The following is a 19,511-nucleotide window of genomic DNA, read 5'->3' on the forward strand; positions in this document are numbered from 1 at the left end:
AGAGTTACAATGATGGTTGTCCTTCTGGAATTTTCTCCTATCTCCATACAGATTCTATAGAGTACAGCCAGAGTGACCATCAGGTCTTTGGTCAGATATCAAAGTGCTGCAGTGCCTTCATTTTTAAGGTTCTTTCATGCATGACATCATGCAGTGAGCCTCCATGAGTCGATGTGTTTTTTTTCAGTCCAGCCTGCCAGACATGAGCAGCTTTATAATCTGTTCATTTTTAAAAATTAGCATCTTATGATATAAGGCAATACCTTGGTGTCCACATTACAAAGGACCTAACTTGGTCCAGACACACTGACACCTTGATAAAGAAGGTACAACAACGACTTTACCACCTTAGACGCCTCAGGGATTTCAGGCTACCCTGCCGTTAACTTAAGAACTTCTCTACGTCCACCACTGGAAGTGTTACTACCTGGTTTGGGAGCAGCACACAGCAGAGACACAAAGCTCTACAGAGAGTCGGGTGGTTGGCTACAGGCATTACTGCATGTTTCCTCCCTAACTTCAAGGACATCTGCACCAAGCAGTGTCAGACCAGGGCAAAGAAAATTATCGGAGAGAACAACGGCCTCTTCTCTGTGTTCTGGTCAGTTTAACACTATGGCTGCCCGAAGTCCAGTGCTGAGACACTGAGGAGAAGCTTCTGTCCACACTCCATCTGCATCTTCAATAAGGAAAGTGTCTAAAGCTACATGATGGCCTATTGTTAACTGTCTTACCACAAGTTATTTATGTAGTCGTTATTTATCACATAGTTAAAATTCTATTGATCATTTGTGATAAGATGTTTATTATTGTTATTGTCCTTTTATATTCTTCTTAAAGGTGCAGTAATTATAGGTGAGAAACTGAGCATTTCACTCCATATTGTACTGTAGGTAAAATTTGTATGTGGCAAACAAAATTTGATTTGATATCCAGGATTTTTCTTAAATCTTGAGCACAGGCAGTTTGAGTAACTTGCTCAGGGTCACACAGTCAAGCACTGAGAAACCAAAGGAGCTTAGAACTGTAGCTTCCCCACCAGTATGCCACACTGTATGCAAGGCAAATCTGCCAAATGCATTTTCGGTAACGTTGGTTAAGCACTTGGGTCCTTACAGCTTTGTAAATGTACGTACGTCCTAATGAGTGCCTGAATGTAAAGAAAGGCATGAAGGAAATTTCAATTTGTGTAAAGTGAGCAGGAAGGCGCTAATTTGCTTTGAGCATTAATCTCTGGAATCCACCCCTACCATCGCTGCACATCAGGCATTAACTAGCTCTTCTGTTCGTCCGTATCTCCATTTAATAACTTCTATAATTCTTCGATTATCATCTCCACCAGAAACTCATTCTGCTGCCTAAGTGACCTTTACATTTAATGCCTGTGCAATAATTGAACTCTTAAGGAGTGGAAATAGAGGCACATCATGACAGAAGGGGGCTTTTGTTTCCCAACAGGGTGTATTTTCCTTAAATGTTTAATACATGGAATGGCCTAAGTGCTTTAAAGACAAAAGAGTGTTTTACGAGGTGGAGGCGACCAGAAAGCTACAGCAGCCGAAAACCTTCACTCGTCAAAACTATATAAAGAACAAACTGCACATTCAGACGCTTAGGCACAGCGCAGGACAGAAGGAACTTTTTATTGGATGACTTGACATTTGTTTTTGTCATTTTTTTAATATGTTCATTATTTTTGTATTTATGCTAGTAAATTAAAATGGCCAAGACTATTAACTGCATACATGCAAAGTGGCCAGTTTGATCTCCACTACTGATTAGACCAAAGTAAGTCGATCACAGTGCTACTGAACCGTGTGTTTGTAATATCAACATATACTATATATAAAATAATGAGATAGATAAGCATTATATACAGCTAATAAAATTATATACCTTTATATAGAGTGATGTGATAGATATGAAAGGAAATATATAACAGATAGATACAAAAGGCACTGATGTGTATATATAATAGGGAGACATGTAAACATTTAAGACATTATATAACAGAAATACATGAAAGACACTCAAACATAGACAGACAGGCAGATAGATAAGGAACTTTATAAAAGAGATAGCTAGATAGATGGCTTTTTAAGGCATTGTATAATAGAAGCATACGTAGATAAGAGAGGCACTATATAATAGATAGATCGACATTTTGAGCATTATACAGGGGTCAGCAAAAGTAGGTTTACAGCTGTTCATATGGAAAAAGACATGCAGGTTATGATTATTACAATAGCTTTATCAACTCAACAGCTTTATTAATTAACTCAAAAGAATGTCACAGTGGCACAGTGCACTTCGGTACAATTGCGTAAATGCTCAAATTGATGACTTTCATTATTTAAACATTCTTGTAGTCTACTTGCTACACTCAAGCACACTTTGGCACAGAGTTCTTTGAAGACAAATAATACAAATACATAATTAATAACTATATAATACAATAATTAATAAATAAATAATAAAATAAGAATAAAGTCTTTGTTTTGTGTACTCACAACTGTAAACCTACTTTTGCCCACCCTCTTATGATTGAGAGATACACAGACATGAAAAGACACAATGAAGTAGATATTTAAGGCAGTTTGTAATAGAAAGACCCATACGTATGAAATGCACTATGTAAGTATTATCTGTCTAATACTGAACAATCTTATTCTACTTCAGGGTCAAAAAATGTATTTTGTTGTTTTATTTTATATTGTACTGTATATGAGCTGTAAATTTAGCACACTATATATATATATTATCCATCCAGTATTAAGCCCTTGGTCCATTTCAAGGTTGTAAAGTATGTTATAATTTAAAATTACAATCTCAAATATTAATTGGAAAGACACTATATGATGGATAGAAGTGAAAAGCACTATATAAAAGGTAGATATTTATTTAATTAAAAAACTGTCTTCACTCATGTAAGAAAGACACTGGTATTCAATGAACATAAAATCAATATATTTTATAAAAGCAACCATTTTCATTTTTTGATGTGTTTAAATGATATCCATTAACAGTTTACCCCTCCTACTTCATCACTACAGTACAGACCTTCTAGACAGACAGACATTTAAGATACTGTATAATGGAAAGATTTATAAATACGAAAGGCAGTATTTAATAGAGAGATAATGATATAAAATGTGCTGTATACAATAAAAAGACAAATGTAAAAGGCACTATATCATGGATATATACAGCCCTGCACATTTTAGACAGGCAGCTAAGAAGAGAATTTAAAACCAGAGACAGAGTGAATGTCACAATACAGTATAATAGACAGACAGATGGAAATGAAAGGCACTGTAACTTCCTGTTAAGTTCCAGTAACATGTTACACCACTCGTAACTCGTTTCTTAAAATTTTAAAGAGCTTAGACAAAATTACAAATATAATTAACATGTTAAACCTAACATAACTGATGTTTCCTCAGTACATTACAAATGACACTATCCTGACAACCTTTCTTAATGTAATGTAACGGTACGATCAGGAAACTGTCACTCCACGTCCTGCTCATCAGTCATAACGTGGCCCAGAGTTAAAGCTCGTTACAGGACAGACTGATGGAGCACATGCCTATTACATCCAAAGGAATGATAAATCAACCAAAAAATACTTCATATTCCTTCATTTGCTATACTTCTGCCTTCCTAACATTCACAAGTAAACTATACTTTTATATTAACTATACTTATTTCTTCTAAAAACACACAGTATATACAGTTCACTACACAATATAAACAGTTACTTATGCAATACCAAATGGCTTTTGTGGGCACTATATGATAAGAAAGATAGATAGATAGATAATGAAAGGTACTATATAATAGATAGATAGTACTCATCTGTCTTTCATTACACTATGTAACAAATTTTTATTTTTATTTTGTTCCTGAGTACAAAGTGTGTTTTCCTAACCCGTTATGCCTAAAAAAAATAGAAAATAGCTGTTGTTCCACAAAAACGTTGCTTTTGTGATCAGGACAATGATATTTTCAAATTTGTCTGTTTTCGAGAAAATTCTCGATTCGCATTCAATACTGAGTAGTCTTCTAGAATATTCTTGAACTGTTAGAATTGTCCAGAGGTTTCTAGAATTTTCCAGAATCATCTAGAACTTTCAAGAAACTTTTAGAATTTTCTAGAACGTTCTCGTAATGTCCAATAGCAGTCATACAAGTATAGAAGCACAGGTGACTCGAACCAACAATTCGGTTTATGTTAGTTTTTTGATTGGATTTAGATGGCATCAAGAGGTTGCTTGCACCCAGCAGATGCATTTTGCTACGTCTGTGGACAGTTTATAAAGACAAGAGCGAGAAAGTATTCCGTGAAAGCATGTCGTAAGATGTGCGAGGCCTACAAGGCATACTTCGGCATGCCTGTCGGGGATCAAGACAAGCCCTGGGCACCTCATTTCACGTGCGAATATTGCAAGAAAACTCTTGAAGGTTGGTACAGGGGAGAAAAGAGAGCCATGAAGTTTGCTATCCCGCGAATTTGGTGGCAACCGACTGACCACTGAAGCAACTGCTACTTCTGCATGGTGGATCCTACCAAACGTCGCACTGGCAAGAATGCGCCTCAAATCATTTATCCAGACATTCCTTCTTCCATTGCTCCAGTACTACACTGCCCTGAGCTGCCCTTTCCCACTCCTCCGAAGAGGGATCAGCCATCTTCAGGAGACAGCAGCAAGTCAGACAGCGAGGAAGATATTGCAGATATCCTTGACGCTCATCTTGACAAATTCAAGGAGATCATGGGAGCTTACTCAGAGGAGCAAGGTGAGCGCTTTCATCAGGATATATTGGACTTTGAACGTCGTTACCAAGGACAGTATAACGAAAATGTGATGGGGGGCTACATTTGGGGGCTTCTTCGAGAAAGCAATTTGCAGTACAGTTGCAAATCTAGATCACCTACTCATTTCTGAACCTTTTTGAGTGGTTTTGACTGTCTATTTACCATGCAAGTGTTGTTCTTTATCAGACCGCATGAACGAAAAGATAAAAATTCCCTTGTTTTATCACTATAAACACGAAATTTTCTGGGCCGTGGTCATAAAATCAAAGTTTGTGCTGAATGTAGTCGTTTTTCCATAGGCTTTAGACATAAGCAGTTGAAATATAACTCTTGGAAGCCAGGAACAAAAATTGTTACATAGTGCTATCTATGACAAATTCCCCTACAAGCCCAGCATGATCAACTCTTCACCTCTACAATTTCAGAATAGTTACAGAAAGTTGTAGTTCTCTAAGGAAGACACAAAAAGAAGTGGATGTTTAGTATTTTTTCCTGCTCTGCCATTCAAAGCAGGCTGCTTTTCTCCCTTCACAGTGGTGCTGATCGCACCTTCCTTTCCTGCTGAGGGATTGCACGTGTAACTTGCGCTGGGCTCATTAAGCAGATCCTCTTCATCCCGTCACTGTGGCTGGTCACTTGTTGATTTGTTAGGCTCTTTCTTTTCTTTCCTGGACATTGTTTAACACATTGCTTGTCTGCCACAGAGACCATTTCTCTTCCCCTAACCTTTAAAGCGCATTTACTCCATTCAGGTGAGTCCATTGTGTGAACTTTTCTAAAAGTCCATCCATCCATTTATTTTCTAAACCTGTTTATCCAGAGCAGGGCTGTGTTGAAGCTGGCACCTATCCCCGCGAACACAAGGCACAAGGCCGGTATAATCCTGTTAGACAAACCGGGTTACATGTAAGGAAACGGGTGAAGTCAAAACAGTTTGGCTCTTTTTGTGTGGAGTCAGTGTGCTGTCCAATTTAAGAACACAACAGCTACACCAACACTGACACTCGCCATGTGAAGACATTGCACAGGTACAGAGTGGCCCTCTTTTAGTGAGCCACACAGAAAATGTCTATGTGTGTAATATATTAAGATATTCGTGAACGGCTATTGTAAAGTGCTTAATTTTTACCACTCATGCACATTCTGAATTAGTGTCTTTATGGTGTAGGCCTAGGATAAAAATTAATAAGTATACTGTACATTATAAAATTTAATGTCCACCAGAGCTTGCTTGAATTATAGCTTCCAGAGAAAATAAAGGAGTTTAAACTGAGGAGCAGTTTTATTTGTAGTCTGCTTAAGTGCCTTCTTTAATGCCCCTATTGGTTTTCTGTAAAATGCTAACTGTTCACGTATGGTGGGTCACAGTGCTTTCTTACATGGTCAATTTAGATTTAATCCTTTCTTAAGGACCCCAATCATTTGTTTTCTCTCTTTTAATTAGGCTTTTAAACTAATATAGCGGAGATTGTATAGCTCTTACAGGAGATTCTCCCTATTATTATTTTTATTATTATTATTATTACAGTTGCTTAGTGATAGACTGGTGACCTGTCAACAATTGGTTTCTCCTCCGCACAACCCTGAATTGGGTTCCTCTGAATCAAATATGAATTATATTCTTACTCTTATTCACTTGTGATCGAATGGTCCAGTGATGGAGTGACATTCTCTCCAGGGTTGATTCCTACCTCAAGTCCAATGCTGCCACCAGTGGCAATGACCCCCTGCAACCCTAAATTTAAATTGTTTGAGAATGCATGTGTTCATGCATGTACATCTGGGGACCACATTCCTGGCTCTAATGAGGTAAGCCATACCAACCCAGAACAAGAGAGGTTGCTGGCACCAACATTATATTCTCCTTGGTCCTCCGCAGCCAAGAAAAAGCACCCAAGAGGGATGACTGACTCCGCCCTACTGCCTGAGATAAACTGCACCCCACCACCCAAGAAAAATTCCACCCCTTCCAGTCTCTGGCATATAAGGCCAGCCCCTTTTCCCAGAAGGTGGCATTAGATGGAGATGGCTACCCCAGAGGATAGAATTCCTACTGCCAACCAAATTTGCCATTAAACAAATGTATTTTTGCTTGAGCTGTTGTTCGCTGCCTTTTCTCTGAGTTGTCATTGCTTACCAGTCACCTGTTACAATGTATATAGAATGATATCCTGTCCAAAACTCCAAATTTGACTGGGCTCAGAAATTGATGGAGGATGGCTTACTATTAAGAGTGGCTCAGTGGTGCAGTGGTGGCACTGCTGCCTCATAATAAAGAGACCGGAGTACAGTCTGTGTTCCCCATTGTCCCCCAGCATGTCCCTGTGGGTTTGCTCCCATAGTCCATAGACTTGCCGGGTAAGCTCCCACTCAGACTTGATTAACATTATGTATGTATTACATACACTTGCAACGTGCACTTCCAGGTTGTCCAAGATTGTGTATTCAAAAACACATTTTTGAGTGTGTGTGAGACTTGAAGTTAAAAGACTAAATGTTATGAGTCCCTATGTGTTTTTGTTAGCATTTCGGCTTTCATGCATAATGTCCAGTTGGCTACAGACATCTGGATTTGTTTGTGGTTACAAATTTATCTCTGGCAGAACAAAAAATTATTTTGAATTTCACTAGAATGTTCACACTATTTTGAGAATATTGTGATGTCTCTGTTATGACAGAAGTCGGGCATGTCTAAGGTAAGAGGGGTACCACACACTTGACCTTACAATACGCTAAACGTTGTCTTTTTTCAGTTCTTCACAGAGGTCCCACTTTTAAAGAAGGGATACTGTTACGCTTCACACTCGATCACACCCCCCAACTCTTGTGTAGCTGTGGCAATCTCTCTGCCATCCCAGAAGTAACTCTTTTCTGGTAGGTTAACTCCAATTCAAATAGATTACATTTAATCTTTTCAACATACTATCCTGTTTGATAAGAGATACCACAGTGTTGCTGCCCATGTTCAGTCATGGTGTTAGCCACTTGCTGTTGCTTGGCTATGACAATAACACCCTCGTTGCAAGTTCGGACTCACTGACTTAGCTCTTCCAGATCTTTTAGCTCTCATTCGTTCAGTTAGTTTTAACACTTTCCAGGCTTCTTGTTTGTGCCAGCATAATTTGCTTTATTTTACCATTTGCTTTCTTGTAGTCTGAGTAATTGACACTTTAACCCTTTTTGCCAGCTCCTGACAGCTTACTGTATCTCAGCTGCTCGTTTGGTTCCAGTTTTTTTTTTCCTCATCCAGTATTCCAGCCACAGCTTTATCCAGCCTCCTGTATAATTTCAATAATGTAACAACAACAACAACAACAACATTTATTTATATAGCACATTTTCATACAAAAAGTAGCTCAAAGTGCTTTACATAATGGAGAGAAGAAAAATAAAAGACAAAATAAGAAATTAAAATAAGACAACATTAATTAACATAGAAAGGAGTAAGGTCCGATGGCCAGGGTGGACAGAAAAAACAAAAAAAAACTCCAGAAGGCTGGAGAAAAAAATAAAATCTGTAGGGGTTCCAGGCCACGAGACCGCCCAGTCCCCTTTGGGCATTCTACCTAACATAAATGAAATAGTCCTCTTTGTAGTTAGGGTTCTCACGGAGTCACTTGATGCTGATGGTCATACAGATTTCTGGCTTTTAATCCATCCATCATTGTTGGAACATCATGGTGCTTTGGGTAGATGGTGGTGGCGCACGCCACCACCAACAGGACATCGGAAAAGGAAACAGAAGAGAGAGTAGGGGTTAGTACAGATTTTGAATGAATAGTTATTATAATGAATTAGATATACAGAGTATCAGGATTAAATTACAGTGAAGTTATGAGAAGGCCATGTTAAAATAATGTGTTTTCAGTAGTTTTTTAAAGTGCTCCACTGTATTAGCCTGGCGAATTCCTACTGGCAGGCTATTCCAGATTTTAAGTGCATAACAGCAGAAGGCCGCCTCACCACTTCTTTTAAGTTTTAACCCATCTTTTCACACCAGTGTACAAAGGCACACCTTCAGTGAAGCCGAAAAGTCCAACCAAAGTGAAGAGGTGAGCACACGAGAGCTGTTGCCTTAGGGCGATTTCAGCATTACATAATAAATGAGTCACACAGCGTGGGCCTTCTTGAACTAAGAAAACTATGGCTGACTCACATCAAAGTAGCTTAAATAACTTAAGCAAGTGCAGCAAGCAGCTGTATAAGACCTCAGTGCTGTTTTCCCCAAAACACACAACTCTGGTGGTAAACCGATGTTTCAGGTGAAATTGTTTGTGCTCTCCCATCAAACGCTTTTTTGAGAAACAACCTAGAAACCGATGGTTTTCATGGGTTCTGAATTAGCGTGTTGTTGATTATACTCATTCATAATGGCTAACACGGTATAACACTCTAGTACTCATTCTTGAGAAAAAGATATCAATCTTCAAATGAACTTCAAATTAGTGTGTCTGTAGCAGAGTCTGTACAGTATATGGGCCTTCTAACAGTGCATACTTTATTTTTCCTTTGTAGAATATAAAGAACAAGCCATTGACGTGACCAGCAAATCCAGAGAAGCTTTCAAGGGTCTTCATGAGCTTAAAATCCACATCAATTCACTGAAAGAAGATCTCTTTCAGGTAAGCTTTCTCACCAAGCTGCATAGCTGACTGTTTGGAGGATATCATTTTTATTTTAGCAGCTGGAATTCTGGGAATATTAATAACTGATGGAAATTTTGCCAATAACTTTTTGTCATATTTTTAGCCAACACTCTCATTGCTGCTTACTTGTGTTTCGCTCCTTGATGGTTACTTACTATGTGTGGTGGGTGTTACAGGGATTAGACTTCAAAGTGTGGGTGCCATCATGCCTCACCCTCGATCACACCGCTACCATTGTCATTTTTTTTGGTGCAAGGTCCTGTTTTAAGAGGAGAGAAAGATGAGGGAGTACTGTTCTGTCTTACACTTTACCACCCCCTTGGCTTGTTGCAGTACAATAATGGGATTCTGTTGAACTCCACACCACTTAGCTGCGGTGGCATGAGGAATCTTTTGATAAAATCTACTGGCAGCTAGGAGTTCTGATAAAACTCCTGTTCCTCTGTGATTTTCACTGGAGACTCATCTCTGAAGCCCATGTACACATTTGATAAGCCATTATGACTGTACTGTTAATCGTTTTAGGGAATCTGCTTCCCGGGAAAGGGGAGGAACAACTCATCTTCGTCTGCAGAGAACCTCAGTCTGATCTTTATCTGAATTTCCATTCCATTTGCACCTGTGTCAATTGACTTTTGGAAGTGTGCATATAGCATTTTGTCACATTTGTGGGCACGTTTAGATTTTCTGGACATGATTTTGTAAATGATGTGTATACATATATTAGTCATTTTTTGTATATCTTTTTTGTTGGATTCTTTTTCCAGGTGTAGTAGTTTTGTGAGGCATTGGGTGGTTATTACAATCGGGTTTGTCCATCTTTATTAAAGCGTAACAGCAAGATTGTTGAGCAGATCTGTTAGCTACCATGTCATCTCTTGAAATTTGGGGTTTGCTACAGCTTTGTTTCTTGTTTTTAGGGTCCAGAGGTCCTATGCTAAAGGGTGGGTATTGGCATGCCTCACACATGATTGCACCCTTGGCATGTCCTCTAACTTATGAGCTTATGAGAGTGAATACTGTCATATGTACCTCACACTTGATCACACTTTTGGTATTTCTTCTTACTTGTGTCCAGAGGTCCCATACTAAAGAGTGGGTACTGTCATATCAAATAATTGGTCAAAACTCTTAACTTTATCTCTTTCTTGCTATGTCCAGAGGTTCCATTGTAAAACGTGCGCACTGTCATTCCTCACACTTGATCACACTCCGCATTTCCTCTTACTTAGATAGATAAATATATAGATACTTTATTAATCCCAAGGGGAAATTCACATACTCCAGCAGCAGCATACTGATAAAGAACAATATTAAATTAAAGAGTGATAACAATGCAGGTATAACAGTCAATAACTTTGTATGATGTTACCGTTTAGCCCCCCGGGTGGAATTGAAGAGTCGCATAGTGCGGGGGAGGAACAATCTCCTCAGTCTGTCAGTGGAGCAGGACGGTGACAGCAGTCTGTCGCTGAAGCTGCTCCTCTGTTTGGAGATGATACTGTTCAGTGGATGCAGTGGATTCTCCATGATTGACAGGAGCCTGCTCAGCGCCCGTCGCTCTGCCACAGATGTCAAACTGTCCAGCTCCGTGCCTACAATAGAGCCTGCCTTCCTCACCAGTTTGTCCAGGAGTGAGGCGTCCCTCTTCTTTATGCTGCTTCCCCAGCACACCACTGCATAGAAGAGGGCGCTCGCCACAACCGTCTGATAGAACATCTTCAGCATCTTATTACAGATGTTGAAGGATGCCAGCCTTCTAAGGAAGTTTAGGCGGCTCTGTCCTTTCTTACACAGAGAATCAGTATTGGCAGTCCAGTCCAATTTATCATCCAGCTGCACTCCCAGGTATTTATAGGTTTGCACCCTCTGCACACAGTCACCTCTGATGATCACGGGGTCCATGAGGGGTCTGGGCCTCCTAAAATCCACCACCAGCTCCTTGGTTTTGCTGGTGTTCAGGTGTAGGTGGTTTGAGTCACACCATTTAACAAAGTCATTGATTAGGTCCCTATATTCCTCTTCCTGCCCACTCCTGATGCAGCCCACGATAGCAGTGTCGTCAGCGAACTTTTGCACGTGGCAGGACTCCAAGTTGTATTGGAAGTCCGATGTATATAGGCTGAACAGGACCGGAGAAAGTACAGTCCCCTGCGGCGCTCCTGTGTTGCTAACCACAATGTCAGACCTACAGTTCCCAAGACGCACATACTGAGGTCTGTCTGTAAGATAGTCCACGATCCATGCCACCATTTATGAGTCTACTCCCATCTCTGTCAGCTTGTCCCTAAGGAGCATAGGTTGGATTGTGTTGAAGGCGCTAGAGAAGTCTAGAAACATAATTCTTACAGCACCACTGCCTCTGTCCAAGTGTGAGAGGGATCGGTGTAGCATATAGATGATGGCATCCTCCGCTCCCACCTTCTCCTGGTATGCGAACTGCAGAGGGTCGAGGGCATGGCGGACCTGTAGCCTTAGGTGGTGAAGCAGTAGCCGCTCCATGGTTTTCATCACATGTGACGTCAGAGCGACAGGCCGGAAGTCGTTCAGCTCACTAGGACGTGAAAACTTTGGGACGGGGGTGATGCAAGATGTTTTCCAAAGCCTCGGGACTCTCCCCTGTTCCAGGTTCAGGTTGAAGATGTGCTGTAGAGGACTCCCCAGCTCCAACACACAGGTCTTCAGCAGTCGTGGCGATACTCCATCTGGACCCGCTGCTTTGCTGGCACGAAGTCTCCTCAGCTCTCTGCTCACCTGCGCTGCTGTAATTGTGGGTTGGGGGAAACTCTCTCCTATGCTGGTATCAGCAGAAGGATGGTTGGAGGGTGCAGTACTCGGAGGTGAGAGTGGGTTAGGGTCGTCAAACCTGTTAAAAAAAGTTGTTCATCTGGTTTGCTCTCTCCACATCTCTCTCGATGGTGGCACCCCGCTTCAAGCTGCATCCAGTGATGATCTTAATCCCATTCCACACTTCCTTCATGCTGTTATTCTGCAACTTCTGCTCTGGCTTTCTCCTGTACTGCTCCTTCGCCGCCCTGAGCTGGACTCGGAGTTCCTTGTGCACGCGCTTGAGCTCATGCTGATCACTGCCTTTAAATGCCCTTTTCTTCTGATTCAAAAGGCCCTTGATGTCACTTGTAATCCATGGCTTGTTGTTAGCATAGCAGCGTACTGTTCTTACTGGAACTACAATGTCCATACAGAAGTTGATGTAGTCAGTAGTGCAGTCAACAACCTCCTCAATGTTCTCACTATGTGACCCCTGCAGGATATCCCAGCCCGTAGTTCCAAAGCATTCTCTCAGAGCCTGTTCTGCCTCAGGGGACCACTTCCTGAATAACCATGTGGTTGTAGGTAGCTACCTCATTCTTGGTGTGTAGTGAGGCTGAAGCAGAACCAGGTTATGATCTGCTTTCCCAAGCGCAGGCAGCGGGGTGGCGCTGTATGCGTCTTTAACGTTTACTTATGTCCAGTGGTCCCATCTAAAAGGGTAACTACTGACACGCCTGACCTTAGCTTGGCCTCATTCTTGCTCTTGTGTGACACTCATCCCTGGCTGTGGCTTATTACAGGAGGTCTCTGAAGATCTTTTAGCACTTATTTGATGGGCCAGTGTCTCAGCTGTTGTAACTCGTACATCTTGCATTGATGATAGTCTAAGATATCTTTTAATAATATGGAGGATGGACATTCCGGTTTACTTTATGCATTCTTTATTACTGTGAAAATTCCAAAGGAGCTGGCTTAGCTAGCGGGTGGACCTTGTGTGGAACAAACCAGAGATGACTGCACTGTTACCAAAATCACATCTGCTAATGAATTGTACTTTTAAAGAACATGAAGCGGGTGAGCACCATTAAAAATGCTATATTAAATAAAGGCTCATTGACTGAGATTTTCTGGCGAATAAATAGGAAAAAACAAAATGCATATCACCATGTGGGGAATGAGGACTGAATGTTGCAGTGAACGGCCCTGATGCTCCAATCAATAACAAAGGTGACCAAAAATCAGCTAAGTTTTAAATAGTAGCTGTTTGAAGAATATTGCCTGTAAAGGAATGATTATTGTGTAGCAGAAAATGCAATAATAGCACAAGGCCGCTATTAGCTAGAGAAAACTATAATATGATTTGTAATGGAACTGAAATCAAATACAGGAGATGGCATGGAGCACAAGGCCTCTTCTGTGTCCCCCCCTGAAATTACCCCCCCCAACTTACTCAAGTATGAGTGTCAATTGACTCGTTTTTAATATTTTTTTATTTACTGTGAATTTGAGCAGGAGTAGATAGAAAAAAATGTGGCTGTGATTAAAATGATCTCAGGTGGGCAGGTGCTGGAGACCTTAGGGGTCTTTGACAGTACTTGTCAGGCAGTGTAGCTCCCTAATGGTTGTTGAGCCCATCACTGCCATTGGTTCTAGGCGCGACCTTGAGCAAGTTGTGCCTCTAGTCAGCGTTTGCACTGTAGGGAGGAGTAAACAAATGGACTGCACCTGTTAGGGCTTGTAAAGGCACTATGTTAAGTCATAAAGTTTAATACCAAACACCGACTCATTAGTTGAACTTAAGGAGTTGTGTAAATTGGCAGTACCGACATCGCAGAAATATAGAAAAAGTTATACCTGTGCATCAGTGTGGTGTTGTAAAGACACTATAAAAAAATATCAAAGCTTACATGTTTGTTGTCCTTTTAGGAGATGCCAAGTGACTCACATTAGCTGGCAGAACTCACACTGTATCTATATATCACTATTTAATCTATAATTATATATATATATATATATATATATATATATATATATATATATATATATATATATAATATACTTCCATCCATTATCCAACCCGCTATATCCTAACTACAGGGTCACGGGTGTCTGCTGGAGCCAATCCCAGCCAACACAGGGCGCAAGGCAAGAAACAAACCCTGGGCAGGGCGCCAGCCCACTGCAGAATTCGAAATTGGAACCTCGGGTTATGACAAAAAAGTTCGGCAAACTTTTGCATCTGTTCACGACCACACACTTGGTATACGAATAAGCCAGTTTCCCTTTCGGTTTGTGCGTGCCGATGATTTCTGCACGTTTTCAGTCTCTCCCTGTTCAGTGAGACAGACAGACAGACAGACAGGCGCGTTAGAGCGAGCGGGCGGGCGGGCAAGCAGGCATTTAAAGAGACTGATTCGAGCATTGTTTTAACCTCGTATTTAATGAAGACTTTTTTTCTATTGGATTTTAACCTTCACTTCTGTTTACAGCGATCGGTTCGTAGCGTGCATTGTTGCAATGTTACTTTTCTTTGTTGATTATTAAATTATGGATTTTTCAAATGTTTATTTTTTTCCCTCTGCTTAAAACTCATTAAAAAAAAAAAAAAAGTGTTTTTAGCGAGCGGTTCGTAGTGCTATAGTGTGAACTCTTGCAATGTTAGTTTCCTCTGTTGTTCAAGGTTTTCTCAGTGTTATTCAGTGTTTTTACATTTAGTTTACTGTTACGCTGTGCATTCTATGGTACCAGCAAGCCCGCGATTCTCGAAAGAATCGCAAATCCAAGAATGGCAATCACCTCATGTAGGGTGGGTGCGGCCTGGGAAATGTCATTTAATTAAATAAACATATTTGTACTAAAGCGGTTTCTTTTTGGAGCTGTGACTCATGTGGTTGTGGTGTTTCAGAAGCGCGTTGCAGGCGCCTTGTTTCCGTCAGGATGTAAATGCATGACAATATCACGGTGAAACGGAGGCTCACCGTCATCACTTTGAAACACAATTGCCACTTCATTAACGATGGAAACATTGTATCGTCTCGGATCCTGTGTCCTTTATTAGCACTAAGGCAATTGTAGTTGGTTGCACACCGTCCGCCTCTCCTTTTGTATTGGCTTCTCTTTCAACCTCATGTAGCATTTTTATAGAGTTTGCTAATGGGTGATTGTTTATGACTTCAGCTATGTTTCTCATTATTAGCTCTGTGGTTGATATACTGCGTCATCTAGATGTAACACGTACATTTACGGTGGTGATTTGGCTCAGGGTGCACTGTTCCAATCCGATGCAATATTTGTCAACACACGCGAAAGCAGTATGGGCCATTCCCAGGGGGGAAGCTGGTGCGTGATGAAATATCATGGAGGGTGGGTGCGTCCTGGGACAGTTCATTTCAATTCGCTTCTGTTATTGTTTTTTGTTATTGTTTTTCTTCATGCAGTCTCGTTTTTGTTTGTTTATGGCTGTGTCGTCGTATATGTGGTGGTGTGGCTGGTCGCGTCCGGGCGGCTGTTAAACCTGGCGTGCACGCTTTACCTCCGGTTTAGTTCACAGGTCGTAGGCATGGTAAAGTTTCCATTTAACTCAATAACCCCATCTGAACTAAAGCGGTTTCTTTGTGTGGGCGCCTTCGTTCATTGTTTTTATTCATGTTGTTTGGGCGCCACCTACTGACTCTGGGAAGCCGCTGCGTTTGACTCTGTGGCGGGCGCCACGGCGCAGCACGTTGTGTTATTTGGTTTTGGGCGCCCCCTACTGACTCTGGGGCGGCGCCACCGCGTTTTGGGATGCCGCTGTGTTTGACTCTGGACTCAGTGGCGGGCGCCAAGGCCGCAGTGCGCATGCGCCTCAGTGCGTCCGCCGTGCATAAATTAACTGTGGTTTAGTAAGATAGATAATTAACTATATTTGTGCTTAAAAATCTTTAAAAAAATATATTTACATACAGTTTGTAAGGTCTGGAATGGATTGATTGTATTTACGTACAATCCTATGGGGGGAAATTACTTCGGGTTACGACCAGAGTTTTGGAACGAATTACGGGTGTGACCCGAGGTTCCACTGTATATATAATATATAAAGTAGAATGGTCAGTCTGTCTGTTCCCTATACAAACTTGAACTCTTTGACCAATATGGACCAGATTTTGCCTGGTTGCTTTGTTGGACCATATGCATAAGATAGACTATTTTGGAATCCAAAATTGTGACCCTAGGGGTTCCGGTGTTTTTTTTTTCCCCCATCTGTGTGCTGCAGTTGGCAAACCAGTGCCATATTCTGGCTTATAGCAAGTGAAACATCCAAACAGACTGAAGCCAGACTAGCAGACAAAATGACCAGAGCTTAACATGACTTACCCGGTCAATGCCACATGTGCTGCTACTGTCATGTAAAATGGAGTATCGTGCACACTTACAGGTGGTGTTGAGTGAGGCTCGATGAAGAGTGGAGGTGCAGTGCAACACAAAGGAAAATCAAAGGGTTGTTATTTATCTCCTACTTGGTTGGCTGTTCTTCATAATGTAAGCTCCACAAATTCACCACCTCGAATTGAAGAGGACAAGTCAGACAGGACAACATTCATGGTTATAGCCCAGCAAGGAGTTACTGCAATTCTGGAATCCAATCGGACCAAAAAAGAATAAATTCTCAACTTACAACACCGGAGACATTGATAGAGAAGCAGTCTGGATGGCAGGTGGGACAGCAAGAAATAACAACTGGGCCACCATTTAAAAACGCATAAGCCGCGGCTTCCTTTTCTTAACCCATTCTCCAAATATACCTGGGCAGTTCTGGATACTTCAGCTAATATACTCAAATGACTGTAACTCAATCGACTGTAATTACAGTTACAGTATATTGCCTACAGATAGTACTCATTTTATCAAGGGAACTTAAAAAATGGTAAAACTACACATTCAGCTGTCACTCCAAAGTACCACACAGTTTCAGTTAGAATCTCCACATGTCTCACTGATGTTGCAGCCTGGATGAGGGAACACCATCTCCCGTTCAAACTTGGAAAGACGGACCTTCTTGTTATCCCAGCTCATCTGTCTATTCAGCAGCCATCTCTGTACAACTGGGCTCCTTATCGTTAACACCCATCAACTCCGTACACAACCTTGGGGTTGTGATCGATGACTAGTTGCCCTGACAGAATAAGCAGCACAACTCCTGGTCCTGGCTCTGGTTTTGTCACAGTCGGCTGGCAGGTGTACCGGCATGTGTCACCAAGCCGCTGCAGATGATTCAAAACACAGCAGCACGTCTGGTGTTGAACCAGCTGTGGTGGGAACATGTCACTCCTCTCTTCAGATCACTACATTAGTTTCCTGTAGTGGCACATATTAAGTTCAAATCCTTGGTGTTGGCCTTAGAGTAGTTATTGTGTGAGCACCTATGGAGACACTTGTGAGGTCCTGTGCTCCTACTTGACCACTCAGATCTGCTCAAGAACGGCGTCTGTTGAAGCCACCTCTGCGAGGTATCAAATCTTAAGTTCTTTACATGTGTAGCTGCTAGCTGGTGGAACGAGCTGCCCACCTCTATTTGAAACTTTGTGACTCCCTCAGTATATTCAAGAACTGTCTGAAGAATCTGTTGTTCAGTGGATTTCTGTCTAACTGGTATTGACTCTTAGGTTTTGCAGAGCTGGGACTTGTAACTTGCTTGTATTTTTGTTCTGAGCTGTTTGCTTTGGAATGATCAATTTTTGTACCCTCGTGCTGTTACACTTGTCCCCAAACTGTACCCAGACTGATGTTTACTTGATTATGTTGACCTCTTTTGTAAGTCGCTTTGCATAAAAGCATCTGCTAAGCTAATAAATTTCAGTGTCACTCACTGTATGGCCAAGAGTGACGACGGTGAATGTCACCTTCTGTTCCCAGCAGTCTCCGGCCTGTAACCATTTACCGGCCAGAAGAAAATCTCGTCCCATCTTCCGTCAGCCTTGGCCGCATGAATACAACTTGCGTCGTTTTGCTTGCTGGAGCGTGATAAGTGGGGGCCACTGTGAAGCATTAATGAGCGCCGCCAAAAGAGAAAAGGTGAAAGCAACAAGAAGGGTAAATAAAAAGAAACATTGATGTGTCGTCATTACGTTTAACAAACGGTGGCCTGGCTGCTCTTTAATTGTTAGGCTCTGCTTGTCAGCCCATTGCTCCCGCGTCTGGGATAAAGCGTTTCACCACTAAGAGATAATTGAAAATCAAAAAAGACTTTGTTAATTTGATTAGGCAGAGCCAGAGCTGAATTGTTCTTCATCAAAAGAGATTTCATTTTGACATGCAATTAAATCCGTGCTTCTGCAGCCGGTGGGCCTCTCGTCCTTGCAGCCGGAAGGCTTCCATTTGTAGGCTTGGCGGGAGTGGGGTGTGTGGCTTGGGGGATATTTAAATGTGCATTCTTATAGGTCAGCTTATTCTTATATAGCGCTCTCTCCACTATGAAAATGTTACTGTTTGGAGCCTGACTTTATTCCTTACAGAATCATCCCTGGCCTGGAGACCCTCTCACACAGCAGGCTTATCTAGAGCCACATGTTAATCTGATGTGTACCTTATAGAAATGAGGAGAAAAAGGACACGGGGAGAATATGCAGACTCTACACTGACTAAGAGTAGAATCCAGGTCCTCAGATCTGTGAGGCAACAGCACCAACAATTATGTCTCCATTAAAGAAACCAATGATCATGATAAAGGGCTGGAGGAAGAGAGAGCTCCATGCTTCTGTCCATTTGGATTTGCTATAGGCCCTGTAGCTTATCAGTCAAGGACCTGGACAGTGCATAATCACAGGATGCAGCACACATATTGGTCAACTTGAATGTCACCGAGGGAGACACATGACCTGTACAATTGTGAGAGAAGAACAGATATGCAGCAATTAAACAAAAGCGCAATCCTTGTAAAATAAATTGGGAAGCTCACATAGAGCTTTAGGCTAGGACCCCCTCTATGTGCGCCCAATGAGTTACCAAAACAGTGCCCCTCAGTGTCTATAGCTTGGACGGGGTAATATGGAAAGGTCCAAATTGTGTGCTGCCCCTTGGTGTCTGTAGCACATGTTCAATATTATTTGACTTCGAGGTCTGGTGTGGGACACTGATTTCCCCCTAGGTGTCCAAAGGGACCTTCCTTAATCTTTCATAAATGGCATACCTCGTGTGACCGTGCCCGAAGCGGCCACCTATGTCACCTAATGGATTGCCTGCCTCTGCAGTTTGGGATGTTCACTGTAGATAGGTGGTACATGAGATCAAAAGGTGTA

General features: G+C 41.6%; 1 protein-coding gene across 4 annotated transcripts in view; it reads left to right on the forward strand.

The window, feature by feature from the left end:
• rbfox3a (RNA binding fox-1 homolog 3a) overlaps positions 1–19,511 on the forward strand; it is a 1,290,878-nt gene that overhangs the window by 416,717 nt on the left and 854,650 nt on the right. For all 4 annotated transcript variants that reach the window (XM_051936516.1, XM_051936518.1, XM_051936520.1 and 1 more), the window contains exon 4: positions 9,335–9,441. The gene's annotated coding sequence lies outside the window, so the exon portion shown is untranslated. The remainder of the gene's footprint in view (positions 1–9,334; positions 9,442–19,511) is intronic.

Source organism: Erpetoichthys calabaricus, chromosome 14 (assembly GCF_900747795.2).
Source record: "Erpetoichthys calabaricus chromosome 14, fErpCal1.3, whole genome shotgun sequence".
NCBI classification, from domain to species: Eukaryota; Metazoa; Chordata; class Cladistia; order Polypteriformes; family Polypteridae; genus Erpetoichthys; species Erpetoichthys calabaricus.